The sequence below is a fragment of the Eretmochelys imbricata genome, chromosome 16, assembly GCF_965152235.1.
Source record: "Eretmochelys imbricata isolate rEreImb1 chromosome 16, rEreImb1.hap1, whole genome shotgun sequence".
Lineage (NCBI taxonomy): Eukaryota > Metazoa > Chordata > Testudines > Cheloniidae > Eretmochelys > Eretmochelys imbricata.
Genome location: NC_135587.1, coordinates 6,582,106 through 6,598,177, shown reverse-complemented (window position 1 = coordinate 6,598,177; position 16,072 = coordinate 6,582,106). Strand labels below are relative to the sequence as shown.

The 16,072-nt window shown below is 49.9% G+C and overlaps 1 protein-coding gene across 2 annotated transcripts in view; it reads right to left on the bottom strand.

Annotated features, from left to right (window-relative positions):
• The window catches only part of TOR4A (torsin family 4 member A), a 33,121-nt gene extending 17,537 nt beyond the window's left edge, over positions 1-15,584 (bottom strand). The window contains exons 1-2 of one of the 2 annotated variants that reach the window (XM_077836136.1): positions 15,475-15,578; positions 11,649-11,749 (exon numbers count right to left, since the gene is read on the bottom strand). The gene's annotated coding sequence lies outside the window, so the exon portion shown is untranslated. Of the gene's footprint in view, positions 1-11,648; positions 11,750-15,474 lie in introns of both variants that reach the window. The other variant, XM_077836135.1, reaches the window with a different exon arrangement.
• Positions 15,585-16,072: the final 488 nt, after the last annotated feature.

The window sequence follows — 16,072 nt, the reverse complement described above, 5'->3', positions numbered from 1 at the left end:
CTTCCTGCATAGGTTCATCCTTTCCCCAAAGGTTCCCCCGTTCCTAAGAAACCTGAATCCCCCTTCCCAACACCATTGTCTTGTCCACACATTAAAACCTTGCAGTTCTACCTGTCTGGCCCTGCACGTGGAACTGGAAGCTTTTCAGAGAATGCTACCATGGAGGTCCTGGACTTTAATCTCTTACCTAGCAGCCTAAATTTGGCCTCCAGGACTTCTCTCCTATCTTTTCCTATATTACTGGTACCTACATGTACCACAGTCACCAGCTTCTCCCCAGCAGTGCACATATGGCTATCTATGCCTTGAGAAGTCTGCAACCTTTGTACCCAGCAGGCAATTCACCATGCAGTTCTCCCAGTCATCACAAACGTCACTATCAATATTTCCAATGATTGAATCCCCCATTACTATTACCTGGCTCTTTCTAATAACTGGGATTCCCTCCACCGGAGGGGTATTCCCATTCTCAGTACAAGAGGATACCATGACACTATCTGGAAGGATGGTCCTAACTATGGGATCGTTTCTCTCCACTCCAGCTTGATGTTCTCCTTCCCCAAGGCTTTAATCCTCCTCAACAGCACAGAGGCAATTGGACTGTGTGTGCGTGGTGGGGGGGCGGGGAGGGCGGTATTTTCATGGAGGAGTAATTTCATGGAATGTTCCCTTGTTCTTGTGTTATGAAGCAGGGCACTCCCAAATAGGAGTAGAGAAATGATTTTACCTCTGAAATGAGAATTGGTGAGAACAATACTAGACTACTCTGTCCAGTTCTGGTGACCCCTGACCCCTGATGCTGTTAACCCAGCGCGCTCAGCCCCATATAGTGCCCCTGGCCCCTGCTGCTGTTAACCTGGTGCGCTCAGCCCCATATAGTGCCCCTGGCTCCCTGCCACTCTGTCACAGTGAGGGGAGTGCCATGCAGTGCCTCCCCTGCCCCTCCTTGTTCTGCCTCAGACTCAGCTGAGTTTTGTCCAGCCAGAATCAGCTGGCTCTCACTTCAGGCCAAAGAGCTGTGGAGCAGGTGCTGTGAAACAATGGGCAGATGATGTGCCACATGAGCAAGTCAGTCCCCTCTCCCCTCCCCTAGTCAAATCAAGGGAGTCATCTCCATCCTCCCTGAGTGCTCAGGGAAAGGTGGATCCAGCTCAGGGGGAAGGGAAAGAGTGGAATGTATGTAACAGCTGCCTGTGGCTGAGCTTGGCCTGGGAAATGGCAGGGGAAGAAGCTGGAACCTGCTAAGTGGCCTGTTCACCTCTCAGTCCTGAGGGCCCATTGTATGTCAGAAAAATCTGACACCTCCTTATCCAACGGGCCTACAGCAGTGAAACTCCCTGGATCACCCCCATCCCCTTCCACAGTAACCCTCTGAGAGGCCCTGCCCTCTTCCCCTTGGCTGGGGTCCACTGCAGAGATAAGTTTGTGAGCGCAGGAAACAGAACTTTCCCAAGAGGAACAGGACCTGCCCTCTGATCCTGCAAGAGAGAAGAGACCACGGCCCTCACAGTGCTCAGAACTAACTGAAACACTCAGCTCTTAGCTTGGCTTTGCCTCAGGAAGGCCTCTACACACGCCCCCTCAGACACACACGTACACAGCTGCACACGCACACACACACAACAACAAACCCCACTCCCACCCACAGGCTCAAAACACCTGTGCACTCGCACACACCCCTAGGTCCACCACACACCCCTTCATTCACACACACAAAGATCAACAACACACTCACACACACAAATATAACCACAACCTCCCTGCCACAAACAATCGAGCTCCGAGGAGCTAGGTCGGAAGAGAGAGTGAGAATGTGAGAGACATTTTATTGTTATTTCTGGTTTGGAATACATGGGAGGTGCTAAGATACCTCACCAATGGCAGCTGCAGCTAAGGTTTTGTTGACAGCTCTATTTTGCATCTTCTCTGAAATCCACATACATATTAGATTGGTTTGAAATTTGATAGGCCAGGTCATGGACCAGGGTCGACTTTTTTGGGGGTTGGGGGAAGGGGATTTCAAGGCCATCTAGACAAGGGGTGCCCAAGATATAGCATCCCAAAAGTGAGTTGCTGTCAAAGACTTTAAAGTCGTCACTTACTTTTAGATAGGGAAAAAACAGAGGGCAGGCAGTATTTTTCTGGAGACGTATATTCCTGGAATGCCCTTTCCCTGAGAGGTAGCGCATGGTACCAAACCAAGGTCTAACAGCTGAAATAGTAAAAAGTTAGTAGACCATATTTTTGAAATATGGAGTGATGCAGCTCAGGTAGGGAGACCAGGTGTCCCAATTTTAAAGGGACAGTCCCGATATTTAGGCTTTGTCTTATATAGGTGCCTATTACTCCCCACCCCCGTCCTGATTATTCACACTTGCTGTCTGGTCACCCTAAGCTCAGGGCTCGGTAACTATTAAGAGATGACTGGTGCTCTGAGCCAGAGAATGCTCCCCAGCAAAATCCCCTTCAGACTGGATGAAGGTGCACTGGGTTGTGAGCCAAGAGCTCTGGACTAACATCTGTCACTCACAGGTGCCAACTTTGTCATTTCCCCTGGAGTGCTCAACCTCTACCCCCCCCAACTTCACCCCTTCCCCCAAAGCCCCACCCCTGCCTTGCCCTTTCCTGCCTCTGCTCTGCCCCCTTCCCCCAGTGCCTCCTGAATGCTGCTGAACAACTGATCATGGCGCAAGGGAGGCACTGGGAGGGAGGGGGAGGAGCTGTTTGGCGGGGCTGCTGGTGGGTGCTGAGCACCCACTGTTTTTTTCCTGTGGGTGCTCCAGCCCTGGAGCACCCACGGAGTCGTTGCCTATGCTGTCACAGACCATTGTTAGTATTTCTCTGCAGTTCACAACCCATATTGTGCTCCCAGGCCTCCTCCCCGTGACCTGGAGGAAGCAGCTATCATTCCCCCAGCTTAAAGCAAAGGTAACTGAGAGACTTGCATGGTACCTTTTCTGGCAGAGCTGGGAATAGAGCCCAGACATCCAATAGTGAAGACCCAACTCTCATCTGTTTTGCCACAAATAGGCCCAGTCTATGTGCTTACTTAGTCTGTCTGCAACCACTGATCTTAGATCCAGAACCAGATCCCAAGAACCCCAATTCCTCAAATCCTACAGGTGTCTAGCAACACTGTACCCCACTGATAAAGTGTGTGTAAGCTTATGGATGAGAGGGCACCTGAAGGCCCCTTGTTTAAACCCTCCTGTTGAACTAGCTGGAGGTGATTACCGCTCCAAATCACGCAGGTTTTGCTGAGTTAAGGTTGTGCAGCTGAGTTTCTGCTAAAACCAGATTTGCATCCTCTCTACAGTATACAAAACAATCAAATCTGCTGGAGAATTGATAGCTTGAGGCCTGATAGGGTATGTCTACACTGCCATTCGACAACTGACTCAGGCTTGCGGGGCTCGGGCTGCGGGGTTGCTTAACTGCAGTGTAGATGTTGCCTGAGTTCTGGGACCCTCCTCCCTTGCAGAGTCCTAGAGCCTGGGCTCCAGCCGGAGCCTGAATGTCTACACTGTAGTTAAACAGTCCCTTAGCCTGAGCCCCATGAACCCTAGTCAGCTGGTCTGGGCCAGCCATGGGTATTTAATTGCAGTGTAGACATACCAGAGAGGCTCCAAAAGGTCACAGCAGGCAGAACCGGGCCTAAAAGTGAAATCCTCCTACAACAAAACCAATGCTTAGTCACACTGCTGCTTGGAAAGACTAGATCAAATTTCCACACTTGTCTACGGTCTCTGCTGCATACCCACCTCTGCAAAGCACTATGAGGCATACAGATGAATTTGCCTACCAAATACTTAACACACGATGGAATTTCTGCGCAGTGAATGGGAAAGGGAGGAGAAAGGATGGTCCTCAGGCAATGAACAACCACCTGTAGCATTGGGCTAGTAATTTAACCCAGAATATTTGGCAGTGGCCATTAATTTTGGCAATAATCTATCTGTGTCTCCATTTCCCCTTCCTAAATGAGGGCTGATAATACTCAGAATACTCATAAAAATACGCATAGAGCCATAGAGTTTAAGGCCAAAAGGGAGCACGAGATAATCTAGTCTGACTTCCTGTATAACACAGACCACCAAGCACCCGTACTCTAAACCCAACAACCAAAATTACACCAAGGTATGGCAGGCAAAGGAGGCTAGACTATCGTACTACAGGTGAATAGGAGGGTGTAACACAGAGGCACCTTGGCAAAGGGTTCCCGGTTCTTTGTGAACAACTCTCACCTCAGACTTGACAAACTCAATACACCAAACACATGTCTAACAGGACATTTAACCATAAAGAGTGATAGTCCACTTGCGGCTAGGGATCACCCTTGGTTGTTAACACGGAGGCAGGGCTGACTTAGGAGAAAAGGGCGTAAAAGTCAGACGCAAGCAACAAGGGGAGCTAGCGAATAGGGGGCAGCAAACAGGGAGTCTGAGAGACAGGCTGTAGAAGGAAGAAAGAATAAAATCAGTGTGGTTCGGAAAGGCCGCATCGCCACTGCAGCTGTGTCCAGACAGAGAACCAGACCTGGGACACCCCTGCCCAGGTTCTGGTGTGGACTTGCAGAGTCTGTGGCCTTCATTTCCCCATCATAGAGAGCCAGGCTGGGGAGACCATCCAGTGTGAGAAGGGCTTGCTGGTAGAGTCTCCCAGGAAGGAGGTGGCCAGGCAGAGGGGCATCCATGCACACGAGGCTTTCACTGAACACTTGCATATGGAGACCTCCAAGGAAGCTATCCAGCTGGAGAGGACTGCAGGAGCACCACCAGAACAGGAAGAAATAGTTCCTTCGCAGAGAGGAAGCTAGCTGCTGGTTACTTTGGGCAGCAGGGAATGTTCCATCCCTGCTCCCAACCCACCATCCACAGAGATAAAAACCAGAGTGCCGCCCTGGCATTAAGGGCTAAGTGGAGGAGAAGAAGCCATGTACCCCCAAGGGTGGGAGGATCATGGCCGCCACCATCCAGGAGGAAACGAAGATGGTGATGGTCGGTGACTCCCTTCTAAGGGGAATGGAAGCATTCATCTGCCGGCCTGACCTGGCATCCCAGGAGGTGTGCTGCCTGCCCAGGGCACATATCGGACACATTACAGAAGGACTGCCGAGGCTCATCTGGCCTTCTAACTACTACCCCATGCTGTCCATCCACATGGGCACTAAATGATACTGTGAGGTATGACCATGAGCAGATCATGTGACTACCAGGCTCTGGGTGTAAGAGTGAAGGAGCTGTGGCTGCAGGTGGTGTTCTCATCCATCCTTCTAGTCAAGGGTAGGAGCCCAGGTAGAGACCGACACCCTGGAGGTGAATGCACAGCTGTTCAGATGGTGTCACCAGAAGGGCTTTCACTTCCTTGACCATGGGATGTTGTTCTGAGACGAAGGACTGCTGAGTGGAGATGGGGTCCACCTTTCAAGGAAAGGGAAGAATATCTTCGGACACAGGTAGGCTAACCTAGTGAGGCAGGCTTTAAACTAGGTTCAGTGGGGGCAGGAGACAAAAGCCCACAGATAAGTCCAAAACAAAGAGTTGTGTGAAGGGTTGGCCTCTGGGGGGAACATGGGCAATCACAGCAGGGACAAAGGAGAGACAAGGGAATACAGAGGGGAAATCTAATAAACATCCTAGATGTCTGTATATTAATGCAAGAAGAATGGGGAATAAAACAGGAGGAACTAGAAATACTAGTAAATAATCACAATTAGGACACAATTGGCATCATAGATGTGGTGGGATAATTCACAGGACTGAAATATTGGTGTAGATGGGCACAGCTTGTTCAGGAAGAGCAGCAGGGAGAAAAAGGGAGGCGGTGTTTCTTGCCTTGTATATCAAAGGTGTATACACTTACATTGAGGCTGAGACAGAAGTGGAGACAGACCTGTTGAAAGTCTGGGTAAGGATAAAAGGGGTAAAAACCCAAGGGTGAAGTCAAGGTAGGTCTCCTATAGACCCAGAACTAGGAAGAAGAGGCAGAGGAGGCTTTTTTTAAACTAACAAAATCATCCAAGACGCAGGACTCAGTAGTGACGGGGGGACTTGAATTACCCAGACATCTGTTGGGAAAATAACACGGCAGGGCACAGATCATCCCACAAGTTCTTGGAATGCATTGGAGACCACTTTTTCATTACAGAAGGTAGAGAACGTGACTGGGGAGAGGCTGTTCTAGAATCATAGAACCACAGGGTTAGAAGGGACTGTAATGGTCATCAAGTCTAGCCCCCTGCCAAGATGCATGATTTGTTGTGACTAAACCATCCAAGGCAGATGGCTCCAGCTTCCTTATGAAAACCTCCAGTGAAGGAGCTTCCACAACCTCCCTAGGCGTCTGTACCATTGTCTTATTGTTCTTACAGTTACAAAGCTTTTCCTGAAATTTAATCTACATTTGCTATGCTGTAGTCCTGCCCTCTGTGGCAAAAAAGAATAACTTTTCTACATCTTTTTTGTGGCAGGTTTTCAAGTATTTGAAGACTGCTCTCATGTTCCCCCTTAATCACCTCTTTTTGAAACTAAGCATACCCAGCTCCTTCAGCCTTTGCTCATATGGCATGCATTCCATCCCTCTGATCATCTTTGTTGCTCCCCTCTGGATCCTTTCCAGTTTCTCTACATTCTTTCTATACATTGGTGACCAAAATTGGACATAGTACTCCAGCTGAGGCCTAACCAGTGCTGAGTAGTGATACTATCATCTCCCGTGACTTCCAAGCTATGCCTCTGTTAAAACAACCTAAAATTGCATTTGCTTTTTTCGCAACAGCATTGCGTTGCTGACTCATGTTGAGGTTGTGATCCACCACCGCTCCCAGAGCCTTCTCAGCAGTGCTGCTGCCAAGCCAGTTCTCCCCCATTCTGTATAGGTGCATTTGCTTTTTCTTCCCTAAGTGTAGCACCTGACATTTGTCTTTGTTGAATTTCATTGTGTTGTCTATAGCCCAGTTCTCCAATTTAGCAAGATCCCTCTGAATTGTAGCTCTATCCTCCAAAGTGTTGGCAACCCCCCTAGGTTTGAGTCATCTGCCAATTTGATCAGTGTGCTCTCTAGACCTACATCCAGATCATTAATAAAGATGTTAAATAGCACTGGACCAGAACAGATCCCTGTGGAACCCCACTTGAGACCTCCCTCCAATCCAACATCATTCCATTACTAGTTACTCTTTGTTTGTAGTTGTTTAACCAATGTATCTACTTAATGGTAGTTCTGCCGAGCCCCCATTTCTCCAGCTTACTTATCAGAATGTCATGTCAGACTGTGTCAAAAGTCTTGTCCACCACATTCCCCCTATACACCAATCCAGTTACCCTGTCAAAGAAAGAAAAGGAGTACTTGTGGCACCTTAGAGACTAACGAATTTATTTGAGCATGAGCTTTCGTGATGAAGTGAGCTGTAGCTCACGAAAGCTCATGCTCAAATAAATTCGTTAGTCTCTAAGGTGCCACAAGTACTCCTTTTCTTTTTGCGAATACAGACTAACACGGCTGTTACTCTGAAACCTGTCAAAGAAGAAATCAAGCTGGTTTGGCACAATTTGTTCTTGGTAAATCCATGCTGGCTGCTAATGATCACCCCTCATCCTCCAAGTATTTGCAAATTTAATGTTTTATACATTGCTCTAGTAGCTTCCCAGGTATCTAGATTTGATTCTGACAAACAGGAAGACACTGGTTGAGAATTTGAAAGTGAAAGGCTGCTTAGGTGAAAGTGATCATGAAATGATGGAGCTCACGATTCTAAGGAACGGTAGGAGGAAAAACAGCAGAGTAAAGACAATGGACGTCAAGAAGGCAGATGGTAGAAAACTCAGAGAATTGGTAGGCAGAATCCCAGAGAAAGCAGGTCTAAGGGGAAAAAAAGGTTCAGTTTTTTAAAGAGATATTATTAAGTGCACATTAGCAAACTATCCTGATGCCTAGGAAGTTTGGTACGAGCCCACCCTGGCTTAAACAGGAGATCTTCAACAACCTGAAACTCAAAAAAAGAGTCATACAAAAAGTGGAAACTAGGTCAAATTATGAAGGATGAATATAAAAAAACAACACATGGATGTAGGGACAAAATTAGAAAGGCCAAGGCACAAAATGAGATTAAACTAGCTAGGGACTAAAGGGTAACAAGAAAACATTTTACAAATACCTTAGAAGCAAGAGGAAGACAGGGTAGGTCCCATTACTCAATGAAGAGGGAAAGACAATAACAGAAAATGAAGCAGTGGCCAAAATGTTAAATGCCTTTTTTGTTTCAGTTTTCCCCAAAAAGTTAGCAGTGATTGGACAACTAAGATAGTGAACATCAGTGTAAATGAGGTAGGATCTGAGACTAAAATAGGAAAAGAACAAGTTAAGAATTACTTAGACATGTTGGATGTCTTCAAATAGGCAGGGTCTGATTAAACACATCCTTGAATACTTAAGGAACTAGCTGAAGAAATGTCTGAGCCATTAGCAATGAGCTTTGAGAACACATGGAGGATGGGAGAGATCCCGGAGGACTGGAAAAGGGCAAATATAGTCCCTATCTATAAAAAGGGGAATAAGGACAACCCAGGGAATTATAGACCAGTCTTCTTAATTTCAGTATCCAGAAAAATAATGGAGCAAAGAATCAAGCAATCAATTTGCAAACAGCTAGAAGAAAATAAGGTGACAAGTAACAGCCAACATGCACTTGTTAAGAACCAATCAAGTCAAATTTTCTGCGGAAAAGGACCTAGGGGTGACAGTGGACGAGAAGCTGGATATGAGTCAGCAGTGTGCCCTTGTTGCCAAGAAGGCCAATGGCATTTTGGGATGTATAAGTAGGGGCATAGCGAGCAGATCGAGGGACGTGATCGTCCCCCTCTATTCGACATTGGTGAGGCCTCATCTGGAGTACTGTGTCCAGTTTTGGGCCCCACACTACAAGAAGGATGTGGATAAATTGGAGAGAGTCCAGCGAAGTGCAACAAAAATGATTAGGGGTCTAGAACACATGACTTATGAGGAGAGGCTGAGGGAGCTGGGATTGTTTAGCCTGCAGAAGAGAAGAATGAGGGGGGATTTGATAGCTGCTTTCAACTACCTGAAAGGGGGTTCCAAAGAGGATGGCTCTAGACTGTTCTCAATGGTAGCAGATGACAGAACGAGGAGTAATGGTCTCAAGTTGCAGTGGGGGAGGTTTAGATTGGATATTAGGAAAAACTTTTTCACTAAGAGGGTGGTGAAACACTGGAATGCGTTGCCTAGGGAGGTGGTGGAATCTCCTTCCTTGGAAGTTTTTAAGCCAAAAAATGACAAAGCCCTGGCTGGGATGATTTAACTGGGAATTGGTCCTGCTTCGAGCAGGGGGTTGGACTAGATGACCTTCAGGGGTCCCTTCCAACCCTGATATTCTATGATTCTATGAAGTCAAACCAATCCAATATCCTTCTTCAACAGAGTAACAAGCCTTGTGGATGGGGAGAAGCAGTAGATGCAGTATATCTTGACTTTAGTAAGTCTTTTGATACTGTCTCACATGACCTTCTCATAAATAAACTAAAGACATATAGTCTACACAAACCTCCAATAAAGAGGGTGCAGGACTGGTTTGAAAAGCTTAATCGGAGAATAGTTATCAATGGTTCGCAATCAAGCTGGAAGGGCATAGAGGGTGGAGTCCCACAGGCATCTGCCTTTGGTCTGATTCTGTTCAATATCTTCCTCCTTGTACAGCACCTGGCCATGGAAGGGTGGCCATGACAGACTGCAACCAGCCCTTGAACAGAGGGGCTAGACTTGAGGGGTTGTGGTTGGCCACTGCGGCAGGAGCGAACTGGAAAGACTGCTGTTAAACACACACACGCACCCCGGAAGGGGGCGAGTGTGGACTTGGGGGCACTGCTGGAGGGCAGTGTCCTGAAGAGGACACTGGGAGCAACGCGGGTCAAGATGCCAATTGAGGGTGAGAGACGGATGGGACACCTCCGGCAGGGGGTGCTCTGCATGAACTGAGCTAATTCCCAGAGTGAACAGCAGGAGGCGCTGTGGTGGTGAGTCCCAATCCCGTCACACCCTAATATTTAGTCAACCGAGGAAGAAGCATGGGGTAAAACAATTAGTCTGCCTCTTGCCACCCCAGACAAACAGTCTAGTGGAAAGGTTCCCTGGACTCTTAAGTCCAATGCTAAGAATATACATGGACAAAACAGCTGGATTTTGGGATGAGTTATTGCCTTAGCTATTATTTGCTTACAGGGAAGTACCCCAAGAGTCCACAGGATTTGCCCGGTTTGACCTCCTTTATGAGAGACAGGGCAGAGGCCCCCTAGATCTTGTTAGGGACTCCTAGAAGAGTGCTCTGAACCAGAGGGGAAGCCCATAGCTGAATACATAACCGAGCTCAGAAAGGATTTAAAATTCATGATAGATGTAGGACAGCAAAATCCAGGCTTCACAAGAAGAGTGGTACAACGGAAATGCCTGTGAACGAGCATTTGATGTGGGAGGCTTGGTACTGATGTTACTCCTAGTAAAGCAGCATGAGATGCAAAATTCTTGGGAAGGACCTTTGGAGGCTGTGGAGCAGGTTAATGAGTTTACTTATAATGTGCAGAAGCCCCTCAGGGAGGTTGCCCTATAGACTGTTCCCATACATAGACTAAAAGCTTATCACAACTGTGAGGCTGTTGAGAGTATGATATGTTGTAAAGAGGAGGACTGCATCACAGCCTCTCTAATAGATTTGGTGGTGGAGAGCTACGGGGAGAACGTTGATATATGTGAAGGGTTAATACCAAGGGAAAGGTTAGAAATCATGGCTGTGTTGAAACACCACCAGCAGGTGTTTTCATGCAATTCTAGAGCCTAGTAGCCCCATGGCATCCCCCGTTGTCATGGTCCACCGAAAAGGATGGACCTATAAGACTTTGGGTTGACTACAGAAAACTTAATGCTGTCACAGTACCCGTGCCTTACCCTATGCCAAGAACTCATAGACTCTGAGGACACACTAGACGTATTAAGCAGTGCAAAATTCCTGAGCTCTTTGGCCCTTACCAGGAGATACTGACTTAACCAGATGTTATGTGGACTACAGGAGTTCACACACGTAGGTAGATGAGATCATCATTCTTAGCCGCACTTGGCAAGACCACAAAAATCATGTGGGCATTGTGTTGCAAAGACTCACAAGATGCAGGTTTGCTGGCTCAGGTATCAAAATGCAAAACAGGAGCAGCTAAAGTCCCTTATTTTGGTCATTGGGTCAGGGATGCAAATTCATCCTGATCCCCTAAAAGTAGAATTTATTATCAACTGGCCTATACCCCAAGCTAGTATCACAGATTTGTAGAAGGTTTTAGTGATGTGATATATAAATTATCACAGATCTCTGTAAAAAGAATAATCTAGACAAAGTGGTTTGGTCTGAGACCTGTCAAAAGGGTGTTGATAAAATAAAGGTCTTGTCCAAAAAGTCAGTTCTGGCCAGTCCTGATTTTAATAAAGTGTTTGAGCTGTGAATGGATGTGGGGACAGTTCTGATACTAGCAGGGGAGAGCAACCGCACTGCATTCTTAAGCAAAATATTGACCACCACTGAATACAATGATTCTGTCACAGAGGTGGAGTGCTACGTGATTGTGTGGGTAGTCAAAGAGTGAAAATGTTACCTGTTCACCAGAATTGTAGGGTGTTAACAGATCACTCTCCATTGGTGTGGTTGCACAGGACCAAAGGTACCAACTCTAGGCAGTTGTGCTGGAGCATAGTGCTGCAGGAAAATGAGATTGTGCACTTCAAGGGGAAAGAAAACATAGCAGGAATTGTCCTGTCCAGAAAAGAGAGCCGAGAATGGATGCCTGCAGAATAGCCAGTGGCTAGCCCGACTGTGTCAATGTCTGGGGGAGCCATGCCACAGCAACTCTTGACAAAGGTCCCCTGTTCTTTGCAAACAACTCTTTTCTCAGACCTGACAAACTCACTACACCAAACATGTCTTATGGGATATTTATCCATAAAGAGTAATATGTAAAGGTATCTATGGAAAACGCATAACTCATCAAGATTAATACAGCAGGCAGGAGAGTGCCCTGGCTATGAATAAAGACAAAAGATTGTTTCAGTATAACAGAGTGTAGGGAAAGGCATTCTGGATCCATTCACTGAAGAAATCCCTTAAGGATCAGGTGGGCCTTTCATGAATAATGGGATCCTGATGCTTGTGAAACCAGCCAGCTGTGCCATGGACTAGTCTTTGTGGGGAGAAAGCCTATTTTATTAGATAGCAAAGGTAACTACTGATAAGTGTAGACCCAGACCCAGGTTTGCATTTTATTATTTTGTGCTGGAACCAGTTGTTTCCCCCTCACTGTCTCTCAATTCTAGTGAACTCTCTATTCTTTGTTAAGAACATAAGACCATCCGTACTGGGTCAGACCAATGGCTCATCTTCTGACAGTGGCCAGTCCCAGGTGCTTCAGAGGCAAACGCAACAGGCGATCATCGGGTGATCCATCCCCTGCTGTCCACTCCCAGCTGCTGGCAGTTAAAGGCTAGGGACATCCAGAGCATGGGGTTGTGCCCCTGGCCGTCTTAGCGAACAGCCATTGATGGACCTATTCTCCATGAACTTATCTAGTTCTTTTTTGAGCCCTCTTACAGTTTTGGCCTTCACAGCATCCCATGGCAACGAGTTCCACAAGCTGACTGTGCGTTGTGAAACAAACCTATTTTTGTTTTATAAGTGCTCCCAAGTGCTGTGTGGTTTACAGGTAAAGCTGGTAGACTGAGGGAGAAGAGGGATGGCCAGTACTGTTGTCAGGGGTGGAACCCTACGTGGAAGTCCCTGAGACTCAAAGTGATGTCTAACATTGTCTGCGAGGACTTGGTATCCCAGCCATGAGAGAGCAAACCCCTTCTGCTGACAGGAAAACCCTGCCAGCCGGGCTTATTTGCGTGTTTGGAAAGCAAAGGAAATATTGGTGACATATGACAGAGCTTTCTGTGGCACCAGAAACCCAGGCTGTCAGGCTGGCAGCGCTGGTCCAGGGGAGGATCTCCCTCACTGTCCTGCAAAGTGTTGTGCCCCTCACGACCCACCTCACAATGTGCCACTGCCTGGCTGTGGGACAAAGACCCACAGCGGGAGATTCCAAAGGAGCGTACATGCAGGAGACTGGAAATGCTGTGGGACCCCCACTTGGTATAAATGGCTAGCTGTTACCTTTGTGGCATGAACTGTATTTCTGATGTCAGGAATGTGCAGCGATAACATAACAGACATAAAGCTGTGTCAAAGGCAGGGAATTTGGTTCCTGAAATGAGTGACAGCTCTCCGGCCAGAGAAGTAACAGGACTTGGGCGTAATGTCCATAGACACAGAGATTCCAAGGGCAGAAGGCACCACTGTGATCTCTAGTCTGACCTCCTGTATAACACAGGCCAGAGACCTGCCCTGAATTAATTCCTTTGGAACTAGAGCAGAGCTTTTAGACAAACATCCAGTCTGGATTTAAAAATTGCCAGCGATGGAGAACCCACCATGGCCCTCGGTGAGCTGTTCCAAGGATGCCCTATTTCCACTCTGATGGGACAGGCTCTTCATTCGCTGCGCTGGCCACAAAGGGATTCTGTTTTCCCTTATTTCTAGCTTGCAGACAGCAGAGGGAGCAACTTGCATGCACCTTGTCACTGCGGATGGTCTGTCTAAACCCTGGCCTGGATTAGACACTAATAGAACAGGTTGATGACTACACCAAAGTAGTTAGCTTACATTCCACTCTGCTTGGTTTCACTCCATCATTCCTGTTCATACAAACACAATGGAGAAGGGGCCTGGGGCTGCACCCGCCCTCAGCCAGACACTAGAGAGAGGGAGGGGGTAGCCATGCACAGGCACTGGAGAGCAGCTAGACTCCCAGGCTTCCCCCCATCAGCTCACAGCAATCTTTTACACTTCCCCCATCACTGAAGTTCTTATGTATGTTTGCACTGCTGGGGCTGGTTAGGACATGCCCTTAGGAGCCTGCAACATCACACCATTGTGCTGAAACATCATCAGACACTGATGGAACATCCACAGCCAGAGGGTTATAGGCTTTTTCTTTGGTAGGAGTGACCTGAAAACTACACAGAAAAGACCCGCCTGTAGAGTAGGGCCCGAGGCCATGTGCCATGGCCTGGGCTGTGGGCAGAGCGAAGCCCAGGACCCTGAGCTGGGGGCAGCGGAGCGGAGCCGGGGCCCTGTGCCGTGGGAGGGGATGGCAGAGCAGGGCCCGGGGCCCTGTGTTTCAGCCAGGGGCAGCAGAGCGGGGCCTTGGGCTCTGTGTTTTAGGCAGGGGCAGCAGAGCGGGGCCCGGGGCCCTGTGCTGTGGCTGGGGATGGCGGGGGCCCGGGGCCCGGGGCCCTGTGCCGTGGCTGGGGATGGCGGGGGCCCGGGGCCCTGTGCCGTGGCTGGGGATGGCGGGGGCCCGGGGCCCTGTGCCGTGGCTGGGGATGGCGGGGGCCCGGGGCCCTGTGCCGTGGCCCTGTGCCGTGGCTGGGGATGGCGGGGCCCGGGGCCGTGGCTGGGGATGGCGGGGGCCCGGGGCCCTGTGCCGTGGCTGGGGGTGGCGGGGGCCCGGGGCCCTGTGCCGTGGCCCTGTGCCGTGGCTGGGGATGGCGGGGCCCGGGGCCGTGGCTGGGGATGGCGGGGCCCGGGGCCCTGTGCCATGGCTGGGGATGGCGGAGCGGGGCCCGGGGCCTTGTGTTTCAGGCAGGGGCAGTGGAGCGGGGCCCGGGGCCCTGTGCCGTGGCTGGGGATGGCGGGGCCCGGGGCCCTGTGCCGTGGCTGGGGATGGCGGGGCCCGGGGCCCGGGGCCCTGTGCCGTGGCTGGGGATGGCGGGGCCCGGGGCCCGGGGCCCTGTGTTTCAGGCAGGGGCGGTGGAGCGGGGCCCGGGGCCCTGTGCCGTGGCTGGGGATGGCAGAGCAGGGCCCGGGGCCCTGTGTTTCAGGCAGGGGCGGTGGAGCAGGGCCCAGGGCCCTGTGCCGTGGCTGGGGATGGCGGGGCCCGGGGCCCTGTGTTTCAGGCAGGGGCAGTGGAGCGGGGCCCGGGGCCCTGTGCCGTGGCTGGGGATGGTGGGGCCCGGGGCCCAGTGCCGTGGCTGGGGATGGCGGAGCAGGGCTCCATCTTTACTTGCAGTATCACCCTTTTAAATTTTATCTCAAGCTCAAGGCAGCTCTGAGGGACTCGTGTATCAGCCTGTCCAGCTGCTCAGAGCAAGGGGGAAGGGAGAAAAGTGCACTTCCTCCTTTCTCCTTCCTCCCTCAGCAGCTGGGATGGGGAAGCGGGGGAATCCTTCACCTCTTCCTCTCTGTGTGGCCCCTGTCCCTCCTCCTCTGTTTAAAGCTCCTCTCTCTAATTTTCAGGGTAGTTTTCTCTGGAGGGGCCTTGGAGGACAGAGGTTGGAAGCTACAGTCTCTACCTGCCCCCAAACTAACCCTGCCGTAGGTCTCACCTCAATGCGTCCCGACGAGCTGCATGTCTTCAAGCCCTCGGTTCCTTGGCTCCACAGAGCAGGGTCCCCGAGCTGGGTGACACCAGAACAGCACTGAGCTCAGTCATCAGGGAAGAGGAAACCACTACTCCGCACAGCGCTCTGCTGAGGGCGTGAGATAAAGTCCCCCTGCCCTTCCTGGAGCGCTAGACAGCCAGGCAAAGAATGCAAATCATGCATAAACAAAAATCTCCACTGACCAGTTCCTGGAAAAGCACCTCCAGCCTGTGCTGTGCTGGGGAAAGGGGACAAGGTGCAGTATCTGGCCCTGCTCTGCTCCCCGGTGCTTCTGCTGCAATTTACTCTGCAGCATTTTAACACAATGTATTCCCCCGAAGAGAGAGCTCACGGGTGCCCGCACCTCTGGCCACATCCTGTTCTCTGCAGACATATAGGGGCCAGGCTGCCCTGGGACTGCACTAAACTGCACCCAATTCAAAGTTTGGCCTCTCAAGGTGCAGTCTGCTCTAAATATGAATGCACCAGCCAGCCGGGCTGTCCCAGGGCTGCCTGGCTCTCGGGAACAGCCCCAGCCTTGGTCTCCTCACCCCACCATCTG